The sequence below is a fragment of the Crocodylus porosus genome, unplaced genomic scaffold (genome assembly GCF_001723895.1).
Source record: "Crocodylus porosus isolate Cpor-Errol unplaced genomic scaffold, CroPor_comp1, whole genome shotgun sequence".
Taxonomy (NCBI): Eukaryota; Metazoa; Chordata; order Crocodylia; family Crocodylidae; genus Crocodylus; species Crocodylus porosus.
Genome location: NW_017728951.1, coordinates 23,864,808 through 23,888,506, shown reverse-complemented (window position 1 = coordinate 23,888,506; position 23,699 = coordinate 23,864,808). Strand labels below are relative to the sequence as shown.

The following is a 23,699-nucleotide window of genomic DNA, read 5'->3' as shown; positions in this document are numbered from 1 at the left end:
CAGCACTAAGGATATATTTTCAGCTGAGATGAGAACTGGCCTCCCTGCGGTTATGAGCAATTTAACTAGTTTGGGGGTTTTTTGTTCATCTGCATGGTAAATTGCAGGTGCAAATTTGAGCATTTGTGGATCTACTGGTACTTTGTATCCATAATGCTACTGAGGATGCAGAACACGCAGGAAAAATGTCATGGATGCAGCATGTGCTAATAAAAAGCAGGCCACCTATCCGAGAATGCAGCCCTTAAAATCAGACACTTGCGAAACCTTATTAAATAGAGACGCAAAAGAAAAAAACCTCTTGTCGAATTCCTTCGGCATGAAGAATGTAAAGATTTCTGGCCAAATTCAGGCTTGCTGTCAAGCAAGTGGGAAATGCATTGAGGGCTGAACTAGACGCACAGGGTTCATTATAGCATCTCTGGAAAAGTCCTACTGACTGTCAGAGAAAACAGTAATTATGCTACGGGCTTTTCAAGGTGTAGTGCACAAAACACAAAAGCCATCCCATTTTCAGACAGCAGCTACAGCTCCCACATGGGACAAACCGAAGCCCTGGTGTGAGCAACCCCAAAATGTACAGCCATCCAAATTTGGAAACACATCTGAATGTTGCCTAGGCCCATCTATAGTGCAAACCATGAAAATATCCAATTTCCTTTATATAAATCCTGCTCAATTCTCAGCCCAGATATTACTTTTAATTCCCATCAGACCTTGGAACAGATTTTTTTCCAATTCCAATTTCTTGGTCTGTGTCCTAGTTCCATAAAAACGCAGAGGGGTAATGGCAGGATCTAATTACTCCCAGCCAGGCAGCTGCCTGAAGGAGAAGACATGTCAATTAGGCTAAAAGGAAAGTTTGGAGTCTCCTCACTCCTTGGAAAGGAGCACTGATTCAGCAGGTATTGGCTGCTCCAAATGCAAAGCAGCTCTTTCTTTTTTTTCTGGGTAAAGGCCCCCTGAAGTTCATAACTGGTGCAATTGTTCACATTATCTTTTATCGGATGTGGGCGAAGGGAAAATGTCATCAATTGTCAGGAATTAGTCCCCCCTTTTTTGGTAAGCCGTCACTTTTGCTCTCTCAGGTATGAATGTTGAGGGGGTACCTTTGATCCCATAAACTGCGGTTTACTTTGCTGCATTATTTCCTCCCATTGTTGCCCCAAACACTAGAAGCTGGATAATGGACATTGGTGACACATCCTTTGGGTAGAAATCTGCCCTCTTACCATGCTGCCCATTCCCAAAAATGGAACATATATCCTGCAATCGGAAGGATGGCTTCAGGAGACCCCCTCATACTAGCTTTAATCTAACTAGCTTGAGTAACAGTAGCAGGGAAGATAAAGGTGCTGTGGCTCACACTTCAGCACAGGACAGGAAGCCCATAAGAGCATGAGAAGGGCCATGCTGGGTCACACCAATGGTCCACCTAGCTCAGTAACCCGTCTCCAACAGCAGCAGCAACAGATGCTGTAACGGGCGAGCATATGAACAGGCTCTATTTAGAGCGACCTGTCCCCTATTCATTACCCTCCCCGGCATCTACCATTACGGGCTTAGAAACGCCAGAGTAAACCTCTCCAGCCGTTCTGTTCAATAGCTATCAATGGATGCATCATCCATGCATTTGTCTGGTCCAGGGGTAGGCAACCCCCAGCACGGGTGCCAGAGTATGGCACGTGAAGGCATTTTGCTTGGTGCATGCACCTTGGTGAGGATGGTGGGGAAGGGGCCAGGGCCGCACTGCCACAACAAGGATTGGGCCCCTCACAGCTCCCCCAGCATCTGCCCCAACACGACAAGTTGAGGATGAGGATGTTTTTGGCACTCTGCCCCAAAACGCTGCCAACCCCTGGCCTAGTTCCTTTTTTGAACCTGGATATGCTATATGCCTCTACCACCTCCTGTGGCAACGACTTCCACAAGTTAACTACACGTTGCTTAAAAAGCTACTTTCTCCTGTCGATTTTAAACCTTTCTCCTGCTAATTTCGGGGGTGCCCCCTAGTTCTAGTATTCCGGGACTTGGTGCATAACAGTTCCCTGTTCACTTTGCCCGCATGATTTTAGACCTCTGCCATATCCCCCTCAGCCTTCCCTTTCCAAACTAGAGAGTCCTAACCTTTTTCAATGCTCCCATATGGCAACCAGTCCATACCCCTGATCACTTAGGTTGCCCTTCGCTGTACCTTTCTCAATTCAGCAACGTCCTCTTTGAGATGTGGAGACTGGAACTGTACACCAGATCCAAGATGTGGGCACACATCGTGGCATGATGATGTTCTCCATTTTGTTTTCCATTTCCTTCTTAATGACGCCCTACATTTTATTGGCTTTTTTGGTCATCACTGCAAATTGAGATGGCGTTTTCAGAGAACTATCTATGATGGCTCCAAAGTCTCTTTCCTGAGTTGTAACAGCCAGGTACCCAGCATTGTGTTGTACAATTGTAGTTATTTTGTGCATTGCCTTGTGCTTGTTGACAATGAAGTTTATCTGCCACTTTCTGCCCGCTCACTCAGCTTGCTGAGATCTTCCTGAAGCTCCTCTGCTAGTTTGGGATTTGACTGCCCAATATAATTCAGTATCATCTGCGAACTTGGAGATTTCACCATGCACCCTCATTTCCAGATCACTGCTGAAAATGGTGAACAAAATGGGCTAAGCACAGATCCCTACAGGACCCCACGTTTCACCTCTCTGCATCCTGAAAAGTGACCATTTAAGCCCTATACTTTGCTTCCTATCTTTCAACCAGCCCTCAAGCCATGATACAACCTTCCCTCCAATCCTATGGCAATGCAGAGTTTTTTTGTAAAGACTTTGGTGAGGGACCCTGTCAAAAGTTTTTTGAAAGTTCAAATATATTGTGTCAGCCGGATCTACCTTGTCCAGGTACTTGTTAACACCCTCAGAAAAATCCAGCAGATTGGCGAGGTAGGATTTCCCTTTACAAAACCACACTGACTCTTCTCCAGCAGATATTTGTCTATGTAACTGCTGATTTATTCTTTATTATAGATTGGAGATGAGACTCACTGTTCTGTAGTTCCCAGGATCACCTCTAGAGCCTTTTTGGGAGATGGGTGTTATGCTGACAACCTGCACAGAGGCCATTTCGAACTATAGGTTACATACTGTTGCAAACAGTTCTGTGAATTCACCTTGGACTTTCTTCCGAATCCTGGAAGAAATACTAACAAGTCACCAGGACTGGATGGGTGAATGCCATCCAGTCCTGGTGACTTGTTAGTATTTAATTTATCAATTTGTTCTAAAATTTCTTCTGCTGTCCCTTCAATGTGGTCCAACTCTTCAGACCTATCTATTAGAAAGGACTGATCTGGCATGGGCACTTCCCCAGTATCTTCTACGGTAAAATATATGCAAATAATTCAGCTTCTCTGCTATGGCGTTATCATGCCTAAGTTTACCTTTTACACCTTGGGCATCTAATGGCCCCACCAATTCTCTCGCTGGCTTCCTGCTTCTGATGTTTTTTAAAAAGTTTTTATCATTAACTTCACCATCTTTTGTTAGACGTTCCTCAAATTCCTTTTTGGCCTACCTTTGCTTTTTACACCTGGCACCACTGGGAGCTGCATCCGCAATCTCTCTAACAGAAGGGAGAGAATACACAAAACCCCTTGGCACACAAGAAGCTGAAGAGACTGAGGGCCTGACCTTCACGAGGTGCAGTGCACCCCAAAATCCCACTGAGTTCAATGGAAGATGAAGGGCTTCATCACTTGATGGGTTTTTGCCGCCCTGTCTATGCATAGTCCAGACATACTCCCTCTACCCAGATCACTGCCCGAGTGCTGCTGACCCTGCATAAAAGCAAGCCCTGCCTGAGCAGCAGTTCGGAGAGCAACGCCAGGATCTCACTCCTTCGTATCATCCAGCAAAAAAACCCCAGCTCCTGAAGCCCAACAGAGCAGCTCATCCATTAGAGGTGTCTGGGGAGTTCCAGAGCATCCTGTCTCACAATTAGATAAAAGCTTTTCCCTTCTAAATCACTGTCCAGGAGAAACCCGAGGGCTGGAACAACAAGCAGAATATGCATTAAAAGCCAGGCCCTGCTTCTGCTGCCAGTAATTTATGCCTCTGGCTCATTTGGAAGAACGTGAGGTTTTGCAATAGGGAATGTGCTGCCTCATTTATTTACCGTAGTCCATGATTCACCGGGGTCCCCCTCTCCAGGAGGACGTGGGGAGGGGAAGGGGTTCTGCAGAATGAAATGTTTTGTAATCAGAGCTGAACTACAGCTGGGGATTTCTGCCATCGTCCCACCTGCCCATAAGATTTGAAGGTGCCAAATGAGCAACCTAGAGTGGCCTCAGGGCTGCTCAGACTTCACAAAATCCTCATCGCACGCTGGCCTTGCCCCCTTTCTGGATCGCCTGTCTCCCACGCAGAATCTTGATGCTCAGCCAAGGAAGGGAGAAGGCGCTGAGTCCCCTTCTGTGTGGGCACAGGAAAGATCCCTGCACAAATAATCCCTGCTGTATGTAGGTTCTGGGGGGCCAGCTTCCCGACTGTCCCCAGGGAGACACTTAAATAAATATTATAAATGTGTTTCTCAGCATGCACCTTCTCATTGCTTTAAGTCAAGGGCACCTTAGGAATTAGATGCAACGCTGCAGACCTGTGGAGTGTGCCCCTTTCAGAGGCTTCCAGCTCAATAATCTTTATTGCACTGAGCTTCTGTTCTCTAATGTATTTATCTTCATCATAACCCTCTGAGGCAAGGAAGTGCTGCTCCCCCCATTTCACAGATAAGAAACTGAGACATAGAAAGACAAAGTGAATTACTGAAGGTCACAAAGGAAGCCTGGAGCAGACCAGAGAGCTGAACCTGGGTTTTAAGAGACGCGGGACAGCACTAGGCCATCCTCCTGCTCATAGAGACTGCCGTATGAGTCTGAAAATACATTAACTGCCTTTGAAAAGAGCAACTCAGTTCTCACGCACAGGAGCACAGGGGGTAGGTGTGAGTGATCATACCAAATCCTCAACAACTTGGAGCAAAGTAGAGGTTTAGAAAGCTGAGGCTTTTTATAGAGCTGCGAAACCAAACCCATTCAGCGTCAGAGGAGCGGAGCAGAACACAGCCTGATTCACAAGGCATGGGGCTCTTCCACTGTCATCTTTTGTTGTTGTTTGTTTTCTGTTATGCTGCATTTTTATACAAAATTACTTTTTTATTTAAAAAAAAAAGGTAGTTCTTCAATACTGATACTCAACCATAGCCTGTTTCTGCTTCCCCTCAGGGCAACGCTGTGGCTACAGCCATTAAACGAGTAAGCAACAGGTCATATTTAACCATTGTAAAAGAAACCACAGGCAGTTTACGATGGGCTTTGCTATCTGCGGCTTCATGTGTCAGGGTTTCATTTTTAGCGACTGTTACAACAGCCGGCACAAGACGGATGACCCGATGGCTCGTTAGACACCGTGGGAGGTCAGGCAGAGCAGTGACGTTACAGCTGCAGAGCCCAGGTATTTAAGCTCAGCTCTGCTTGTGTTTCGGCTGGGCTTTGATCATCACCCGCCAGCCATCAGCCTTGTCCTCACAAAGACCTGCCTCATGCTGCGGGTTTCTGCGGAGACACTGTAAGCCCCTTTGGTAATAAGGCTGCCCCTGAAATATGGATGATCTGATCTGGCTCCTGTCGGTGCCCATTAGAAACACCGGCATAAATGAGTGCGTTATCAGGGAAAAAAAAACAGGAGAGATGTCATGCTTGGTCCATGTCAGGGTTTGTCACCCAGCTGGGGAAGAAGAAGAAAGGCTGAAGAAATGGATACTTCAGTAATGATAGCAGAGCCTGTCATTTAAAAAGGAGCTCATCTTTTACTCTCTGTTCTGTTTTTGCCGGGAGCTGGATCCTACTGGACCCTGCGTTTAAGCAATCCCAGGGGCACGTGAGCTCAGCATCCGTGTCCATGTTTTCTCTAGCGTTCCCAGGGCTGTGCCGTGTCCACTTTCCCCTGCTCTGCTCTGTCAACACTTGTGACTCTGGCTTCACCGACAAGTAGCCGCGAATGGCTTTGTTGACAAGTGTCCTCTTTCTTTTCTTCAACAACCTTCTTTGTGACTTTCTGGAACATCTCTGGGTTTTGTTTTAAAAATCGTTGCTGAATAATTACTGCAAATAACTCTTTGATTTGGATAATGTCCGCCAGCTGGCGGCTGTGCGTAGCTCAGCAGCCACATTCCTAGCGATGGATCGGCAAAGTGGTGACTGCCATTCAGCTGTATTGCATCCCTGTGTTTTCCTGTGGGCTTGGGAAGTGATTTCTCTCCCTCAAGAGAACCTGAATCTGGCCCGGTCTGGGGTAGACCAGTGTATGAATGGTACACCAAGAGTCTAATAAAAGTTAGCCTGTTTGACTGAAATGGATCCTACACACACTCACACGGTGGCATACAAAGCCCCCAAAATCAGGCTTCTGCAGTCGGAAAGACGTTTGCCTAACGTTTGCTTTTGCAGAGAGGTTCTTCTCTAGCTGGTGCAATCAGGGACATGGCCAACGGACCGTAAAGCAACATCAAAGAGAGTGCACATCATTTTTAAGGTATCCAGGTTGTTTTACAATCTTTCCTCCTATGCCTGAAGAAGGGTATTTGTGCCCAAAAGTTTGCAATTAAAGAATTGGGTCTTTTGACAAATACCTAGTTGGTCTAATAATAAAAAAAAAATCACCTCTCCCATGAGTCCATCATTTCTTAAGACATTTTATCAGGGTCCATCACTCCAAAGGGAAAGTTTCTCAAGCCAAAAGCTCCCAACAGAAACTGCTCTAACAGTTCAGTGCTAGAGATGTCCAGCAAGTGCAGGAGTGGCTTGTCTTCTGCTAAGGGTACCATCCCTCCCCATGTGCTGTCAGAGCTGCCTAGTGGACATGCACTGCTCACTGGCTGAAGGAGTGAAGGGTGCTCCCACAGGCAGGAGCTAAACCACAGGCTAGTGGCTGCAAAGAAATCTGGGTAATTTAGAAACCTCTGATATGGATGAGGAAGCAAGGAGGTCAGAGCCTAGGACATTTTTTATTCTGTCTTGACAGCGGGGTGATTAGAGATAACATGGTTTGCCTGCCGTAAAACTTGTGATCAGGACAAGGCTATAAAACAGGGAGATTAAACGGAGGCATCCAAGGAAGCTAAGCCATCAAGTTTATTTAGCATCTGCTGTGCTGGAGGAGGGTACATACTCCCTCGCAATGATGCCCTGCATCTGTAACTCCTTACTGGAGCCATTGTGGGGCCATGTGGATTCTGTCTTCACAGGGATGCTCGTCTTCCCCCTTCTTCTGCAAGAAGTTAAAAAACAGCTGACGCCTCAAGGAAAACAGCCTCGGTAGGGACAGGGTTGCTTCTATATATCCCACCTTCTTCATGCAGCTCTTTCCTCTGGGCCTGCATTATTAATGGCACTTGCATGAAGTCAGGCACTCTGTTTCTTCAGGGCTCATCTGTGCCTGGAAGCTCTTCTCCAGTCCTCTATTCAAGATGCTACGCTGGCTTGCTATGGACTGGGCTGCAAAATCAGACTCAGGGGGAGACTAGCGAAAACCTCTGACCCCAGAGCCCAATTTCCCTCTATGTTCCTAAGACGCCTTCAAAAATCTGATCATCAAAAAACCATCCTGTTTCCCTGCAAATGTCTCTAATGGTGAAAGCATGTGCGGAAGGATATACAGGGGATATACAGATCATAAAACACAGGGACGCAGGACAGTTTCTAAATGGCAATACTCCAAAGACATCCCTGAGCAAGCAGCAGCTGCTTGCAGTGTCTGATGCTCCACCAATGGACATGGTGGGTTTCTCCATCTATTTTCTTTCCAGCATTTCAGCTCTGTTTGCACCTACCTTCTCAGCTGTGTTGGATAACAGAGACAGACACGCCTCCTCCCTCCCGATGTGGGATGAGGATGTTCTTCTGCTGTGCTAAACACCCTGTTCAGTACAGCACAGCTATCTTTTTTGATTGGGAGGTGTTAACATGCTTCTCCCTCTCTCTAACAGTAGCCATTGAATCTTGACCACTATCACAGCAACTGCCATTTGCTTGTCAGACCATCTTGCCCAGTACCCCGTGTCACACCTTCTGAATGGGAGAGTGAACAGGATTTGACCACTCTTCCTCTCCCACTCGCAGTGTCCAGCATTTAGAGCCTAGGAAGTTCAGATTCAGAGGCCATGACACTAACTCCCATGCTCAGTAGGTACTGATGCACCTTTCCTCCAAAAAATTATTCAACCCCTTTTTGAATCTGACTGAACATGTCTCTGGCTCCTGGCCCTCTGGGTCCTGCATAATCCGTCTCATTCAGGACTATCTGGCATTGGCTCCTGTTTCATTTAATGTCGCTACATGTCATTTGGACTCTCACTGCGTGGATTTCCATGGCTGCTGGCAGACCGTCTACACTAGGGCATGGGGGTGTCCACACTGATGTGGAGGGCAGAGGGAGGCAGGTACAGTCGCTGGGAGAGCAAACGGGCAGGTTTCTCAGCCTAGGAACAGCTTTCCAGACTGCCTGTACTCTGGTTACAGTTCACTATGTCATTCTGACGGCAGCCACCAAGCACAGCAGCAACACATCATTGCCTTTCCCCTTCTCATACTGGATCTTAGGCCGTTAGGTGGAACGTCAGGAACAGAGATGGGCTTGAGCCAGAGCCCTGGGGACACCTGGCTTTGGCACCATCCCCGAATCCTGCAGCTCTGCTCTCTCTCTCATTTAAAAAAGGAGCACAGTGAAAGCAACCCATGGGACACTGCATTACAGAGGCAAGGGCTGTTAAAATTAATGGGGTATATCATCCCTGATGCAAGCCACTGACTTCCACAGACTTTCTTTCACCAGGTTGAATCTGGCACCACTACTTCTATTCTTCATGCCTTTCCAAAAAATAATCTACTTTCCAGACTCATCTCCCCAGTTTCTGCTCAGGTTGGCTTGTCTGTCTGCCCAAACTAACTACTCTTTAGCCTGTTTTTTTTACTAGCATTAGAAAATGCTCTCTTTTATTCTTCCAGCAATTTCAAGAACGTTCTCCCCTACACAAAGAGCAACACTATACATCCAGCCTGAATAATCTATTTTATATTACAAGAATAATAAATCAATATAAGTGAGAATAAACAAATGAAAATTCGGTCCCCATTTGAGAGAGAAAGACAGAGAGACAAAGAGAGAGACAGAGAGATCATGTGAACACACAGAGCCAAATCCTATTCTACCCAACAGACACCCAAGTGGAATTATATGGCTAAGCACAATCCTATCCACCTCCCTCAAATCCCTGAGAAACTGCTGATACAAGAGTGAGTGGATCCTCCTTTACCCTCTGGTACATTTTTGTGACTCAATCTTTTGGCTAAGAAGACAGCACGTTACAAAAGTCGGTGCCCAAACTGATTTCCAGGGACTTGAGCAAGGTGGACTAGAATTGCAAGAAGTCCACTTCCACGTCTAGTAAGTGGAACAGGTTCCAACCTAAAATGGGTGCAACGTGCACTAGGGCATCTGCCTCTGCAGCAGAGAGGAGATTTCCCATTTCATACCCATTTCACACCTGTGGGGAAGCAATTCAGGACTGATACGTGTGACACGCTTGCCTGTGATGAGAAGCCGCTGGCTCGGCTCTGGCCGTGCATAGGAGTTGGGACAGGGGCGGGGGGACCTTTATGAATATATACGATAAACCCACAGGTTTCAGCTCCCTTCTGGAACACAGTTACACCCCATCTATATTACAGATGAGACCCATGTCCTGCCCCCAGGTCTCCGCGCTCAGCTGCAATGGTGCTATAAATAGCTCCTATGTTCTGCAAGGAGTAACTTTAAAAAAACCCATGGCCCCAGACAGTGGATATTAAAATAGATTATTTAAAAGGCACAGAATCCCTAATCAGATTATTTTAAGACAGTCAAGAAGCAGAGATAGGAACAAGCTATAAAATACAAATCCAGATCTGGATTTCTAATGGACGCAGCAGACTTCAGGTGTGTTTGGAGCTGAGGGGAGGCTGTGATCCTTTACAGAGATATGACTGTAGGGGATCTGATACACTGCAGAGAGCCATTTGGGTAGTGCAAATTCACACCTATGATGCTTAGCTTCCACATAGCCAAAGAGCTGAAGCATTCGTCCCTGGGGTTTGGGCACATGCTGTGATATGATACGGCAGAAAGCAGGGCCTGATTTCAGACTAGCAGTTACCTACCTCTCACTACCACGTAAGAAGTTCAGATGCTGAGCTGGTTTTGCATTCAAATTCACTGAAACTTTGGACCTGAGGATGTGGTCTCGTGCTGTCCACAGAGGAAGTGGTGCCACGGTCATTTCACTAAGCCTAAAAACCAGACGAATGTGCCTGCATTTTCAATACAACTAGTTAACCATGCTGCAGTTAACTTCCATCCTCCAGGCCAGTGAGAACGCAAAGCCAGCCACTGCCAGGCTGACAGCCTGCTGGTACTCCTCAAGACACAGGAAGAAATGTCTCCTGACAGCTGGTTTCTCTCTCTCGTGCTTTGGCCCATGTCGCGTCCCCGCTAAAATCTCTTCCAGCCCCGGTCAGACATGCACCAACCACGTATCAGGATGAGTAACTGGTTCAAAGCAAAAACACAGAGCAATCAGGAGCTCCAGTGAGCGGCGTGTAAATCTACTAGAAGCGGCAGGTTTCCACAGTAAACAATCTGCTATCGCCTCGGTCCGTTCCCACTTCGCCATCTGTTGAGAGGAAGGTGGAAAGAAAGGAGGTCTGAGCTTCGGGGCCCTGAGCTTCATGCACCGCTCTCAAGCGGAGTGCCTGGATGTGCTTGCCCTCTGCCGGCAGTATGTCAAAGCCTTGTAACAGCTGCTCCAAACAGGCCCAGCAGCTGTGCGTCCCTCTTTACTACCACGATCTATAGCTCTTACTATTCGTTACCATGTGCACTGCTGTTGGGGCAGGACACGGAGGTGCTGAGCACAGTACAAATGTGGAGCAAAAGTATGATCCCTGGAGACCTCACTAATCCCCATCCCTATTCTGTTACTGGTAGGGCATATGTCTGCCCTGCAGTCACAGTGTGCCTGGCTGGCAGGCCCCTGAGCATGCCCTGGCCACTTGCTGCCACTTACATGCCCCAGACCTGGAAATGGCCTGGTGAGACTGGGCTCATCCCAGCTGCACTGGAGACCAAGGGCTTGAGGGCCACTGTAAAAGGGAAGCCCAGTATAGCTCTGGGACTGGAGTGGGTGGAAAGGGCACGACCAGGGCTAACCCAGCCAGGACACGCGACAGCTGTGGTTCATGTGGGCCCCTGGGGTGCTGCTGGCTGGAGCAGCAGGAAGTCAATTCTTTGTCCTGTTCTCAGCTGTGCAACCGATTCACACACAAGTATACTGTATTTCCCCTGAGTGCCACAAACTGCATTTGCCGCCACCCCCTCTCAAATTTATCCTATAGGGCTCAGGAAACCATGCAGCCTGTAGCTGCCTACCTACACAAAGGTCTGCTTCTGAAACCCATGTGTTCAAAAAACATTTATCCCTTGGTCCAGCAGAAGAATTGGAGGGGAATGCCTCACTGAGTATGTGACACCAAAGACGGATTCCTTCTGTCCCCAGGTGCTGCACCACTGGCACCAGGAGCTCAGTTCTCAGCAGCCTGCTTCAGATAATCTGCATGGATGGATGTGAAGCTTGCAGAAGTATCGTATTACTCCCTGACCAAGTGGGCTGCTCCACTAGGTGCCAAACAGAGAGAGAAGGTGGTAGGGCATGGATGCCGAAGGATGTCGCTGAGCTCTGTGAGTCTCTTTCCCCATCGTACAATGGATACAAATGCTTGCTCCCTTGTGAAATATGTGGCTGAAAGGGCGACAGTACCTGAGTGCAATGTGTTGGAACGAGGTTTCCCTGCAGATCAAGCCTCTGTGCAATGACAAGACAATTCCCACATGGCCGCAACCCGCTCGGTGAGGGGGGAATGTAGCAGCCACCTCCGCTTTATCTTGGTCTGCAAGTTATGCTATTTGGCTCCCTGTATTTTCAGAGCACCTTGCAAAGGCTCCTTAAGTCAGCCCAACGAATCTCATGGCATTTGGTGTTTGCCTTAATGCCCCAGCTCCTGAAGCCATGCGAGTCTGGGTTTTCATTTAGAAAAAAGGACATTTCCAGTCTTTCTGGGAAAAACCCAAAAACACCAATTCCTAAAGGCTCAAAGGTTAGGGAAATGTATTATATTTTAAGAATCTTGGGACTTTAAACCAATCTCATGATTTTGAATGCTGAGGGTTGGAGCAAGATCTAGAGCACTGTCACATTTATAGAGGAAGAAACTGCGACAGAGATTAAATAATTCATCCCAGGCAAATCTATGGCAGAGGCAAGAGTATTGCTGGGAGCTCCCTACCACCCTGCTTCCAGCTTATTCCACCAGACCTTTCTGCTTCTCCAGTCTGGCCTCTTTCAATCCCCCAGAAACTCGTGTAATCAGCTCTCTCACCAACAGTCCAGGAAAGCCGGTTTACTCCCTCAGCCCTCCACTGAGCTCTAAGCAGCACAAGCCTTTTGCAACCTTGCCCTGTGTCTGAAAAGGACCCGGCCACTGCGACATGCAATGAGAACTGCTAATGCTAAAACCAACCTGCTCCAACACAAATCATTAAAAAAAAAAGAGAGAATTGCATTCAGTTCCAGTTCTCCTTGCTGGCTTCACATGAACTAGGTCAGATGGCTGCAGAGAGCTCCAGGGGAAGGAGGCAGAGAAGTGGTCAGGACACACGGACTGGGCACTGCGAGACAGATTAAAAGACATGGGCAGTTCTGCCGTGTAACCAAGGACAGGGTTTTTGGTCTGTTGATGCCAAGGTATTAAGCATTGGCCTTACCTCTGATCTCAGATCTGCTGTCCAGCACCCACACTAGAGGATTAAAAATTCACGCACAAGTTTCACCACAAAAATCCCAGGCAAAATCAAAGCAGTTACCCCTAGCGATGTGTTCACTGCCTGCAGGCAGCTGCCGTTGCTGACTTCCTGAATTTTCGAGCGTGCGAGGATACATCAAACACGCCGAAGGGAAAGGCAAGCCCTGAGAGAGCAGCACCGTAAGCAGAGGCTTAGGATTGAAATGGCAGTGGGATTTCAGCGCTCTTCAAAAAGCAAGCAGGAAAATCAGCTGGTTTTGCAGGTGGGACAGAAAACTCCACTTGGCTGAATTCAGACCAGGCACATCCCACTGAGAGTTGAATAATGAATTCCCTCTGCCACCAGGGTGTTGTCGGTCCTCTCCCATCCAGGCTGCATTTAATTAACTGGATTGAAGATTTCTGGCCTTCCTCAGGCCACCTGTGATCTCAGCGGTCACAAGTGAGAGCAGCCTCCAGGCTGCTCTAATTCATGCTGGCTTGAGGCTGACCTGCTTCGCTGCGCTTCCTGAAGACTGCTGAGCAGACTCCGTGCAACTGATACATGATGTCCCGAAGAAAAGGCCTGAACAGGCTCTGGGGGTGGTGTGTCATCCTGTCTGGGCTGGGCAGGCAGGTCAGAATTAGTTGGCAGTGTGGGAGACAGTATTTCCAGGATCACGGTGATAATCAGATGAGGAACTACAACCCAAAATCTGCTGTCAGACGCGTCCTCTCACAGCCAACGTGCAAGAAAGCTGATGCCTCCTTGCATCCTGAAAGTCTGCTGAATGCTACGTGGGGAAAGGTGTGGGGATTGGGGAATAGAGCAATGAACAATCAAGTTAAGATAACCGACCTCTGCTTTCAAAGCTCTAAATTGGTGGAGTCAGAATAAAGACAAATTTGTCATCAGGATACCTGTGAAAAATGGGGAGGGGCCTTTTTTAGTCTGGTGCTGAGTAGGATAGAGTCGATCAGATAATAGTCCATCCACCCACTTGCTGATTTCCGATCCAGTCCCCAGGTACACAAATTCTGCACATTCAAGAATGAAACAGAAAATATGCCTGTTCTTCTCCCTTCCTGTGATCAAGTGTTGGGGCTGTGATATTCAGCAAAGAAAAATAGCTCTTCTAGGACAAGTAGAAAAAGATAGGATTGCAGCACTTAATAAGAGGCCAGGTGGCAAAGCTATTTAACTTCTGTTCAGACCATACATCACAGCGTAGTTACCCATGTTTAGGAGCATTCACTCCCTCTGCTACCTGGGAACTAAGGGAAAAAGAAGAGTTGAATATACTTGACGTGATCCTGTTCAAGGGGCGTTCTTTCAGTTCACCTCGTGCTTTTTGTCCTTCTTAAGGAGACTGGAAATGAATGTAATGTGTGGCGCTTTCCACAGGGTGGTGCTCGCCAACAAGAGATGCCAAATCAGGTGACAGGAGCAGCTTTCAACGGAGCAAAAAGAGCCTACGCACCCTGCAGCCCAAGGTGCAGTCAAACAGGCTGCCAATGCTCATGTGACTAAACGGGAATATATCTGCATAGAAGACACCTTGCAACGAAAGCAAAATAGGACATTTGAAGATGACACAAAAGGCGGCATTTCTTTAAACGGACCACGTTGCTGATTACTTGGCAATTCTTTTTGGTATCTTGCTCGTTAGAAAAACAACACAACCCAGAATGTCAGACATGTGCAATGACAATGATTAATCATTTGCATTGTAGCAGCCCTGGTCATGAAGCAAGACACTTGGGCACTCGGTGGTGTTCATACACAGAAGGAAAAGATGGTCCCTACATCCGATGGCTGACGAATTGGTGATAGGTTTCCTGGAAAGTCTTCCACAAGTCCCTGGTTTCAAATCTGCCTCCTACATTTTGAATGCCCCCTAGGTGGGCTGTACCAGGGAACTTCCACTGAAGTCAGTAGAAGGCTTTCAGTCCTGTGCAAACCACCATCAAAAAGTCTGGCCGTGGCTCGAGTCCAGCTGCCAAGCAGAGGCGAGCTGAGGCTCTCCTGGCTTTCTGCTCAGGGAGGGAGTTGTGCACCTGAAACCTGACTGACACCTTGGAAATCCCATCCTTCAGCCACCCTTCCTGAAGGGCCACCTTCAGCAAAGGAAGAAGTGGCACTGCAACTCAGGTGGGCTATAACCTACAGAAAAAACACTGCAGGAGACAGACAGGGATAAAAGACTAAGGCCAACATACATGCTTCTCAGTGATCTAAGTAGGCCACTGGAAAGACAGTGGAAAAAGACACGTCAAAAAAGCCTGAGTATCACCGGGAAAATAGGCTGCATCTTCTCAACCACATGTAACATTCATGCATCTTCTCTAGTGGCTGGTCCACTAAAGAGAACAAATAGTTACCAATTATGAAGTCAGGTATTTTCGGTTCTGCTTTCTCCCAGGGCACCCTGCACCTTGCCCTTTCCACAGTGTCATGAGTTACACATGAACTTGCAGCTGCACTGGGCCTGCTGGACCCCCTCTCCCTGGTGCGGTGGCTGGAGCCCAGACCCCGGGGCCGAACTGCTCTTGACAAGAAGAACAAAGTGGGGCAAGGTCCTCCGCATTCCTGCCTCTGCCAACACAAGGCTCGAAACAGTTGGAGCCTCTCAGCAAGCACCAATACTCCTACGCCGTCTAGTACTAACTTGCCTCTCTCTCCCTCTATTTCATGTGGCTCTGAAGGCATTTTCCTTAGCGCTGCCAACCCATGAGGCCTCGGCTTTCTGGGATGCAGCTCGGTATCGGCAGGCAAAGCTGGCAAGAGGTGAAGTCAGGCTGCACGCCGCGTGCTGGGGGTCAGTAGGGTTCCACTGATGAATGCAAGCAAGGCAGAGGCCTCTTGAAAACCATGAGGATGGAGCCCTCTTAGCTGGCTCCGTTAAGTGCTCCATCTCTTTTCCTTTGATCGGAATCAGCTTTGCATTTGGCTTCAGAGGAAATTGGCTCGTCTTCTCATTTCTCCACCTTTCTGCTTTCTCCCTCCTTGCCGGTACAAGGGGGGAAATGAAAGCTTGTTGCCGTGGGGTCTACATGACAAAGAAAATAGGCAGCAGGCTCTCCATCATCATCCTAATGGCTGATGGACATCCGGGGGACGAGGAGGAACCCTTATTCAAAATGCAAAAGGAAGGGCCTTGGCAAGAGTGAGAGGCAGGAGCAATTGGCTACAGCCCATGAGTTGGGCCTTCCGGCACCAGGGAAACGCTCAGTGTCATGCATTTAGGCCTTGCTTTCCTCTTCATTATTGCCTGGAGCACAACAACCCACTGCCTTTCAACAGCAAGCAATTGCTGGGTGAGAGGGAGCAGTGTGTCAGCAGCTGCTGCAGATTTCATCCTGGTGCATGCCCTTTCATTCAGGGGTGCAGGGAAAGGAAATTGGGTGGTTTATAAAAGCAGACAGCACCTGTCCCCCTCAGCCCGGCCAGTGTTTGGGATGAAAAGGAGTCTGCATGCCTAGCACCATTCACGCCACGCAAGGACAGATGTGCGCTGAAGGCAGCTTCTTGCGAGGCAGGCAAGGGCATCCGTTCTCCACAAAACTCAAAGCTCTTTACCGAGGTGGCTAAAGATCAAAGACCCCTGGTAAAGCCCAAGGACTGGGGGTGAATTTGACCCAATACCTTAAGTTTGACAGCTGAGCTGGTTATGGAAAGCAGTGGTTTTCAGAAGCATCCTCTAATGTTGAGTGCCTCGCATGCACCCCTTTTTGAAAACCACCTCTGGTTTTCCAGGATGCTGAGCACTCACCGCTGCATCTGAAATCCAGGGGAGCTGTAGACTGTGGGAGCAAAGCCCCTTGGGCCCGTGTTTCCCCAGCAGTACAGTGGGAATTACAACCCTGGCTTCCCAGCTACACACTCTTCCAGCCTAGCCCCCCTGTCCAGCCAGCTTTCATCTAGCTGGAATTACCAACAGATAATCAAGTTTCCAAATGACCGATTTTCCAGACCTGGGGAAAGTTTACCTGACTTACGGGGTCACCTCATAAACCGCTTAAAATGATGGTACAAATCTCTCTGGGTCTTGTGCTTGTATGCCCGTAAGGCCAGAATGGAGGGCGGTGACTGGGGGGTTTCCCTGCCTGCTGATGGGGCTACTGAACATTTCATATGTCAGATGTGCCACCCATATATAAATGGGAAATCCACAAGCAGCAATGGTCTCAAGTTGCAGCAAGGGACATTAGGAAAAATGTTTTCTTTAGGAGGGTGGTGAAGCACTGGAACAGGTCACCCAGAGAGGTGTTGGACTCTATATCCTTGGAGGTGTTTAAGACCCGGCTAGACAGTCTTGGCTGGGATAATGTAGTTGGGGCTGGTCCTGCTTCGAGCAGGGGGTTGGAGTAGATGTGACCTCCTGAAATCCGTTCCAACCCTCATTTCTATGATTATATGAATGCACCTCCTCTGCCAGCCCCACACCTGTCACACTCCCTCCTGTCCACAGCCACCTCCTCCTCACACTCAGACACCTACAGCACCCTGAGGCCATGAGCAGGTGTGGTCCTACAGTGCCAGCCAGTCCCTCTTTCCATGTTGCCTCAGTGCAAGGTCATGAATCCTCCATATGAGGATGCAGAAGAGCGCCTCTGCCCATCTCTTATGGACAGACGAAAATCAGACCGGCAGAGAGGGCCGAGGGGGGCAGCATCTCGGCTGTGATTAGCAACACAGCTGAGCCAGGGGAGGGAGGAGCCCTCTTGGCTGCAAAGTCAGCACTTTGCCATGTTCCTGCTTTGTGCAGGCAGGTTCTGACTCTTCTTGCAGGTCAAAGCAAGAGCAACAAGAGGGTGTTGATGGAAAACAGGGTGCACTGAGCAATGCATAGCTGAGCTGAATAGGGCAGCTCCACCAACCATCCCAGAGATGGAAGGACCAACGTACCTCTAGGGCAACTCTGCTTTCCTTTCCCTTTTCATGTCCTTGTGTGACCAGGTATTAAGCAGAAGTCATTGGAATCTGACAGGGCCGTGCTGCAACCGCTTCTCCAATGGCCTTGAACTGGCAACAGCGCACCTTAGCACCCACGCCCCCAGGCATGCTGCTGACACACCAGTGGAGAAATGGGATTGTCTCAGAGCCTGTTGGCGATCCTCACGGTCGAGGATGACCACTCCCACGCACCGAGTGAAGGGCTGTAGATCAGTCCATTGACAGCTAAGAAGGCCGATCCTAGAGCCGGAGACTCTCCGGCAGACACAACAGGTGGTGGTTAAAGAGAGGGCCTAACCGTGGGTTTCTCAGTCTTGTTTCCCTTCCTTCCATTTCTGTTGTATTTCTGCCTCTAGGGTGAGATGGGTTTCCTCCAAGTGAGGGGTAGCTACTCTCACAAGGGATCACCATGTAGCCCTGTCCCAGGCTAGTTGTTCATAATTTGTGATGTCAATGCCTTCCCTCTTAATGTTCGCCTTGAGGGTGTCCTTGATGTGTTTTCTCTGGCATCTGCATGTCCTTTGTCCTTGGCTGTGCTGGGAGCAGAGCAGTTGTTTCGGTAACCGTGCATCAGGCATGCGCACACAATGCCCTGTCCACCGCAGATGATGCTGAATAATCGACACTTCCACGCTGGTGGTGTTAGTGTCGGTGAGGACACTGGCATTTCTGTGACGATTCTCCCACTTTATGCTCAGGATCTTCCAGAGGTAGCGCACTTGAAGGCGTTCCAGGCTTTTCAGGTGGTCCCTGTAGGTCACCCAAGCTTCACAGCCATAGAGAAGAGTTGGGATTACCGCAGGCTTATGTAATAGGAGAGCCTGTAACACTCCTCAGAGGTGGCTAGTCTTGTAGCACATGATATCCGGTCCCTTGCAGCAAGATGGAAGAGGCAAAACAGCTTCCCTGAGATTCAAGCTTTGCTGATGCAAATCATGGGAGAAATCCAGCCCTGTGCAGAGAAGCAGCAGGAGGGGTAGGCACCACTTCAGTACTGATGACACTCTCCCACAGCGTATGAGCAGGATTGCAGGGTGTGCGGCTCTGCACAGGGTGGATTTCACTCACCGTGAACGAGGGACTTGTCCTACGTACCTTAACTGCAGCCTGCAGAGAACCGCATCGCTCTACAGCATGCACGCTCTATACCGCGAGAACGTGAACAATTCTCCCGATCGTTTATACTTTTGCTTCTAATTGCTCAGACCAGCACGCCCCATGTGAGCAGGCCTGGGTCATGCAGGGGAGTCTAAAATGAGAGGATTCCTTGCTCGAGCAAAATACATTTATGTTGCAGAGGCATGCTGAAACCTTTGAAAAACCACGAATCCAGCAGCCACTGGCTGGAAAGATTCCCTCAGGTCTATCAGATGTCCCCAGTCCCAAGATCTGAGACCTTGGCACTTCCAGAGCAGTGGACCCTGTTAAGCATGTACCACTCTGGGTTTGTGCTAGTCTTGTGCGGTACCCTGCAAGGCTAGGGATAGAAGTTAGCACCAGTGTAACAGACCTACCAGCCTCCTCCAGGAAAGCACAAAGAGTAAACTGGGAAAACTGGGAAAGGAGACTCCTAGCCAGCTCTGCAAGTGAGACCAGGCCCCTCATCCCACTCACAAAATTTGGGGGAAAGGGTGAAAAGGGAAAGTATATGCTCTAAAACCAAGTTCCTTTTTTCTGGGAAAAGTCAAAATCAATAAGAAGCTGTTTGCTCCTTTTTAGTTACTGGGGAACAAAAATGACAACAAGGACTTCTGTTTTCTGAGCAACTTTGCCAGCAGGGCTCCCCCGTCACTTGAAGCAGAAGGACAAGGATGCCTCAAGGACAAACCCCCAGAAACCTGGGGTCAGAGTGGTTCAGGCCTCTTGCTATTCATCAAGCACCATGAGTTTGAGCCCCAAACTCACAGCAAAGTCCCTGCTCCTTCACCGCCTTTCAGTCAAGCCAGCTGCACACTGGTACTTGGCCATTTGCCCTTGAGAGCTGACGGTAGCTGAACACGATGCTGACCACCCCATCCCGTTGTGTGCTAGATACTGATGCCTTCACCACTGCAGCCCATCTCTGTCCTTGGTAGTTACCTCCTCACCACCCCAACCTTTGATCCAATAAAGCAAACCTATCAGAAGCTAGGCCTACATAGATAATCAGTTGATTCCCAGTTGAAACACACACCTTGTACTGCCTGCTGCCCTGATTTTGATCTCATGGCCATCACTGGCTCTGCTTTGATGATGAACTCCCACCCTCCACCTCTTCACTTCTCTCCCAGGTTCTCTTCTATTGTGTCATGGTGCCTCCATTACTTTGCCATGGCTCCCAATGGGTACAGCGGGGGGATTAGCCATGCTTCTTCAAGTCATAGGGTCAACCAAGAATAGGGTCCCGTTGTGCAAACAGTCACAGACAGTCCCTGCCCCAAAGAGCTTACTATTCAAATAGTACACAGGACAGATGCAGTGAGGAGAGGGGTATAATACCCATGCAGGATGAACCATGTGAAGGCAGCAAATATCTTAGGAAGTCTGCAGTTTTGGAAGAGGACAGGTTTACAAGCTTCAGGAGGGATGGAAAAGGGACATTGATGGGGCAGCATGCACCCCTTCACCTAGGCATTTCAAACAGGGGTTTGCTGCCATGAAGTCCGACTGCATCTGAGAAAATTCCCAGTCACTGGATCTCAAGCGCACCCAGATAAAACCTTATATCCAGGGGTGCTTAGAAAACATTGACAACCAGCAGCAACATAGAGCCTCCAAGGACTGTGAAACAGAGCCAAGAAACTCATCCCATACTGGTGCCCAATTTCTCCCAGTTCCCTTGGAGGCTCTTCTGCATCTTGCCTAAGTGCAGTAATGCTGAGTTACATTTATGTGGACCATATGTAGGCACACAGTGAGAGCCCATAAAAGCTTAAATGGCACAATAAACATTTGAAAAAGCACAGTGACTGGATTTATGGCACTTGGATGCCGGCCAACATGACCCACCAGGATTGGAGGCTGGAGTTTCCTGTGCATCCAAAAAGACACAACCACACACACGCACAAAACAAAAAAACAACCCAAACCCAACCCACGCACAGGGTATATGTTAGTTTTCCCTAACTCCTCAACCTGCCGGTACAAATGACACAGACAGGGCAGGTCTTGGCAAGCAAGAGTTTATTTAGCATCCAGGGGTACAAACCTGCATCCCAGAACACAGAGTACAACCGATGCAGAAAGAAAGGCAAGGGGAGGCACAACCCCTGCATCTTCAGTAAAGGAGAGATTAGCCCTAATAGAGAAAGGGAGCTGGGACTCTGCTGAATTCAAGGGGTGTCTGAAGTTGTGTGCAATGGCACTGTTACTGTGATGTGGAGATGGGACAGGAGCGGCTGGCAGTATGTCTAATTCCAGCTCTGAAAGTTTTAAAAACCTGAAGGTTCGTTTAAAGTAAAACAATATTGAAGCAGCAGAACATCTATTAACCAAGGTAATACAACAGCTGCTCTCAGGCCCAAAGTAGAAGACTGCAAAACAGTCCCATTCTACATGTTACTCAGGCACGTTATGATCCACATCCCTTCTATGCTATATTTAATACCAGTCATGATTCATAAAAATTTTCGACATGGAGGCAACACCTATCAGCCAAGAAAAGTGCTTCATAAGCAGGAATGAAGGCAGCCCGGGGCATCCCTGGGCGAGGAGTATTTATTATCCCCTTGCCAAAAAGGGCAGACAGATGGGCTGAGTGACTTAGGGTCACACACGCAAATCACTAGCAGGACTGAAAAGGGTACCCAACCCCTTGCTCTTAAAGGCCCCCCCAGACCCCCACCTTCTCTCCAGCTTCAAAAGGGGAGGAGAGGAATAAAAAGAGATGGCAGGAGGAAGCGCTTTAAAGAAATCTGCCTCGCCCAGGAGGGGTCAGGCAGCACAGTGGCAAATAAGCCAGGGAGCAGAAAGCAGAGCAGCAGTGTGGGCAAGGAGCACAGGGCAGGGAGCAGAAAGAACAGCAGATCAGGCAGGGAGCCCAGGGCAGGGAAAGCAAAGCAGCAGACTGGAGGGGAGCAGAGGGGCACTCAGGGTACAGGGCTAATTTGTGACACACGAACCGAGAAAGGTTGTCCCCTACTGCTTTTACACAAAGGAGACGGAACAACTCGTTATTTATTTGGAGTCTATCTGGCATCGAGTGCGAGGTGGCCCCCAGCTCCGAAAATGTTTTTTAAGTTTAAGACAAGCTGCCCCAGGAAGTTACACAAAAGAGAGACTCGAGCAAGACGACAGATCTACTTACATGAAGCCCAGTGCGCGAAGCTGCAGCTGCTGCTACCCAGCCAGCCCGATAGCTCTGCGCTGCTTTGCTTATGGAAATGCAGAGAAAGGCTGTTTGTGTTTATCCCCAGTTCCGGGCAGCGGGCTGACCATTGCAGCGGAGGACAAAGCCTATAAGCAACCTCTCACTCTCCCACTCACTGGTCCTTTTCAGGAGAGAGGGATGGATTTGCAAAGGGCACAGGTTAGCAGCTGAAGATGGAGCGGGGGTTTTGCTCGAGTTGCTGCGTGTTACAAATGGCTGGAGAGACCACACATTCGGTGGAGGTGAGAGCCAGTGATGAGACACAGATTTACGAAGGGCCCTATGGGAGAGATGGATGCGCTGAAGCCAGGGCTGGGAATGTGTGGATAATCAAGTGAAAAGCCTTCCCAAATATGAAGGGGGCGGATGTGTTCCTGCTAGCTTCAGCAGCATCTGGCACCGCAGACTTTGGGATGGGGAGCACAAAATCCAGGGGTAGGCAGGGGTGGAACAAAGCCACCAAGAGGAGCACCGTGCTTTTCCCATCCCTCTGTGAAGACCCAGTCCTAAAACGCAGGAAGTGACAATGGGTGGACCTTAACTTTGGGCAGGCTTTGGATCCAGGTCCAGCTAACACCTCTGCCTTTAATGGGGCCAAATGACCCCAGTAGCCCATCTGCAGCTCAGGGGCATCTCATGGGCAAACGGTAGTGCAGAAGCTCACCAGCAGTGACCACATGGAATGAGGAATTAAGACAGAGGCCAAATCAGGCGCAAATGAGCTCAAGAGTCCCCTAGCACTGGCTCTGGAGGGTGACCTGGAGATGGAGTGGTCTGAACCAAAACCAGTATGTTAGGATCATTCTCTAGCCTATTTCTTACACTTTTACAAAGCTCACAACCCACCTACATGCTTTCATAACACAAATGCACACTCAGAGCCACACGTGCTCCTCTCTGTGACCTGTTCTGCACTGAAATGCATCACTGAGGCTCCATTTTTAGCAACTGTACCCTCCCCAAATGCACAGAAGCCCAGGTATGTGTTTACCATGAAGGAATGTGGACTGGCAAGATGGGGCTTGGGGCAATTCCAGTTTCTACTCCAAACGTCTCAGAAACTTAAATTCATTGTGACCTCAGGTGAGCTAGCTGACTCTTTTAGAGTTGCCTGGGGTGGGCAGCCAATAGGGATACATATTTCTTGTGATATACACCCCTTCCTGTAAACATTTACAGCCAAGGAATGTGTGTTTATTGGGAAGTAAAGTGAATTAATGGTTAGAGAAGGGCCAAGGAGACTTGACTGATCCAGAACCACCTGGACCTTGGAGAAGTTCTTTAATATCCATGTACCGTATTTTTCGGACCATAAGACGCACCTGACCATAAGACGCACCCAGTTTTTAGAGCAGGAAAACAAGAAAAAAAATATTCTGAACCAAATAGTACCGGTATACTAAAATATTTATTAAAATAAAGCAAAATACGGTAATATTTAACAGCGTAAACTCAACAGTGGTGTTAAG

At 48.6% G+C, this 23,699-nt stretch overlaps 1 protein-coding gene and 1 long non-coding RNA gene across 4 annotated transcripts in view; both read right to left on the bottom strand.

Annotated features, from left to right (window-relative positions):
• SH3PXD2A (SH3 and PX domains 2A) overlaps nt 1–23,699 on the bottom strand; it is a 308,394-nt gene that overhangs the window by 126,847 nt on the left and 157,848 nt on the right. The gene's annotated exons all lie outside the window — the stretch shown is intronic.
• On the bottom strand, nt 750–8,222 carry LOC109324064. Its single transcript, XR_002104840.1, has 3 exons — nt 8,120–8,222; nt 3,940–3,946; nt 750–760 (listed from the first exon to the last, which is right to left on the bottom strand). It is a non-coding gene; the product is annotated as an uncharacterized LOC109324064 (long non-coding RNA).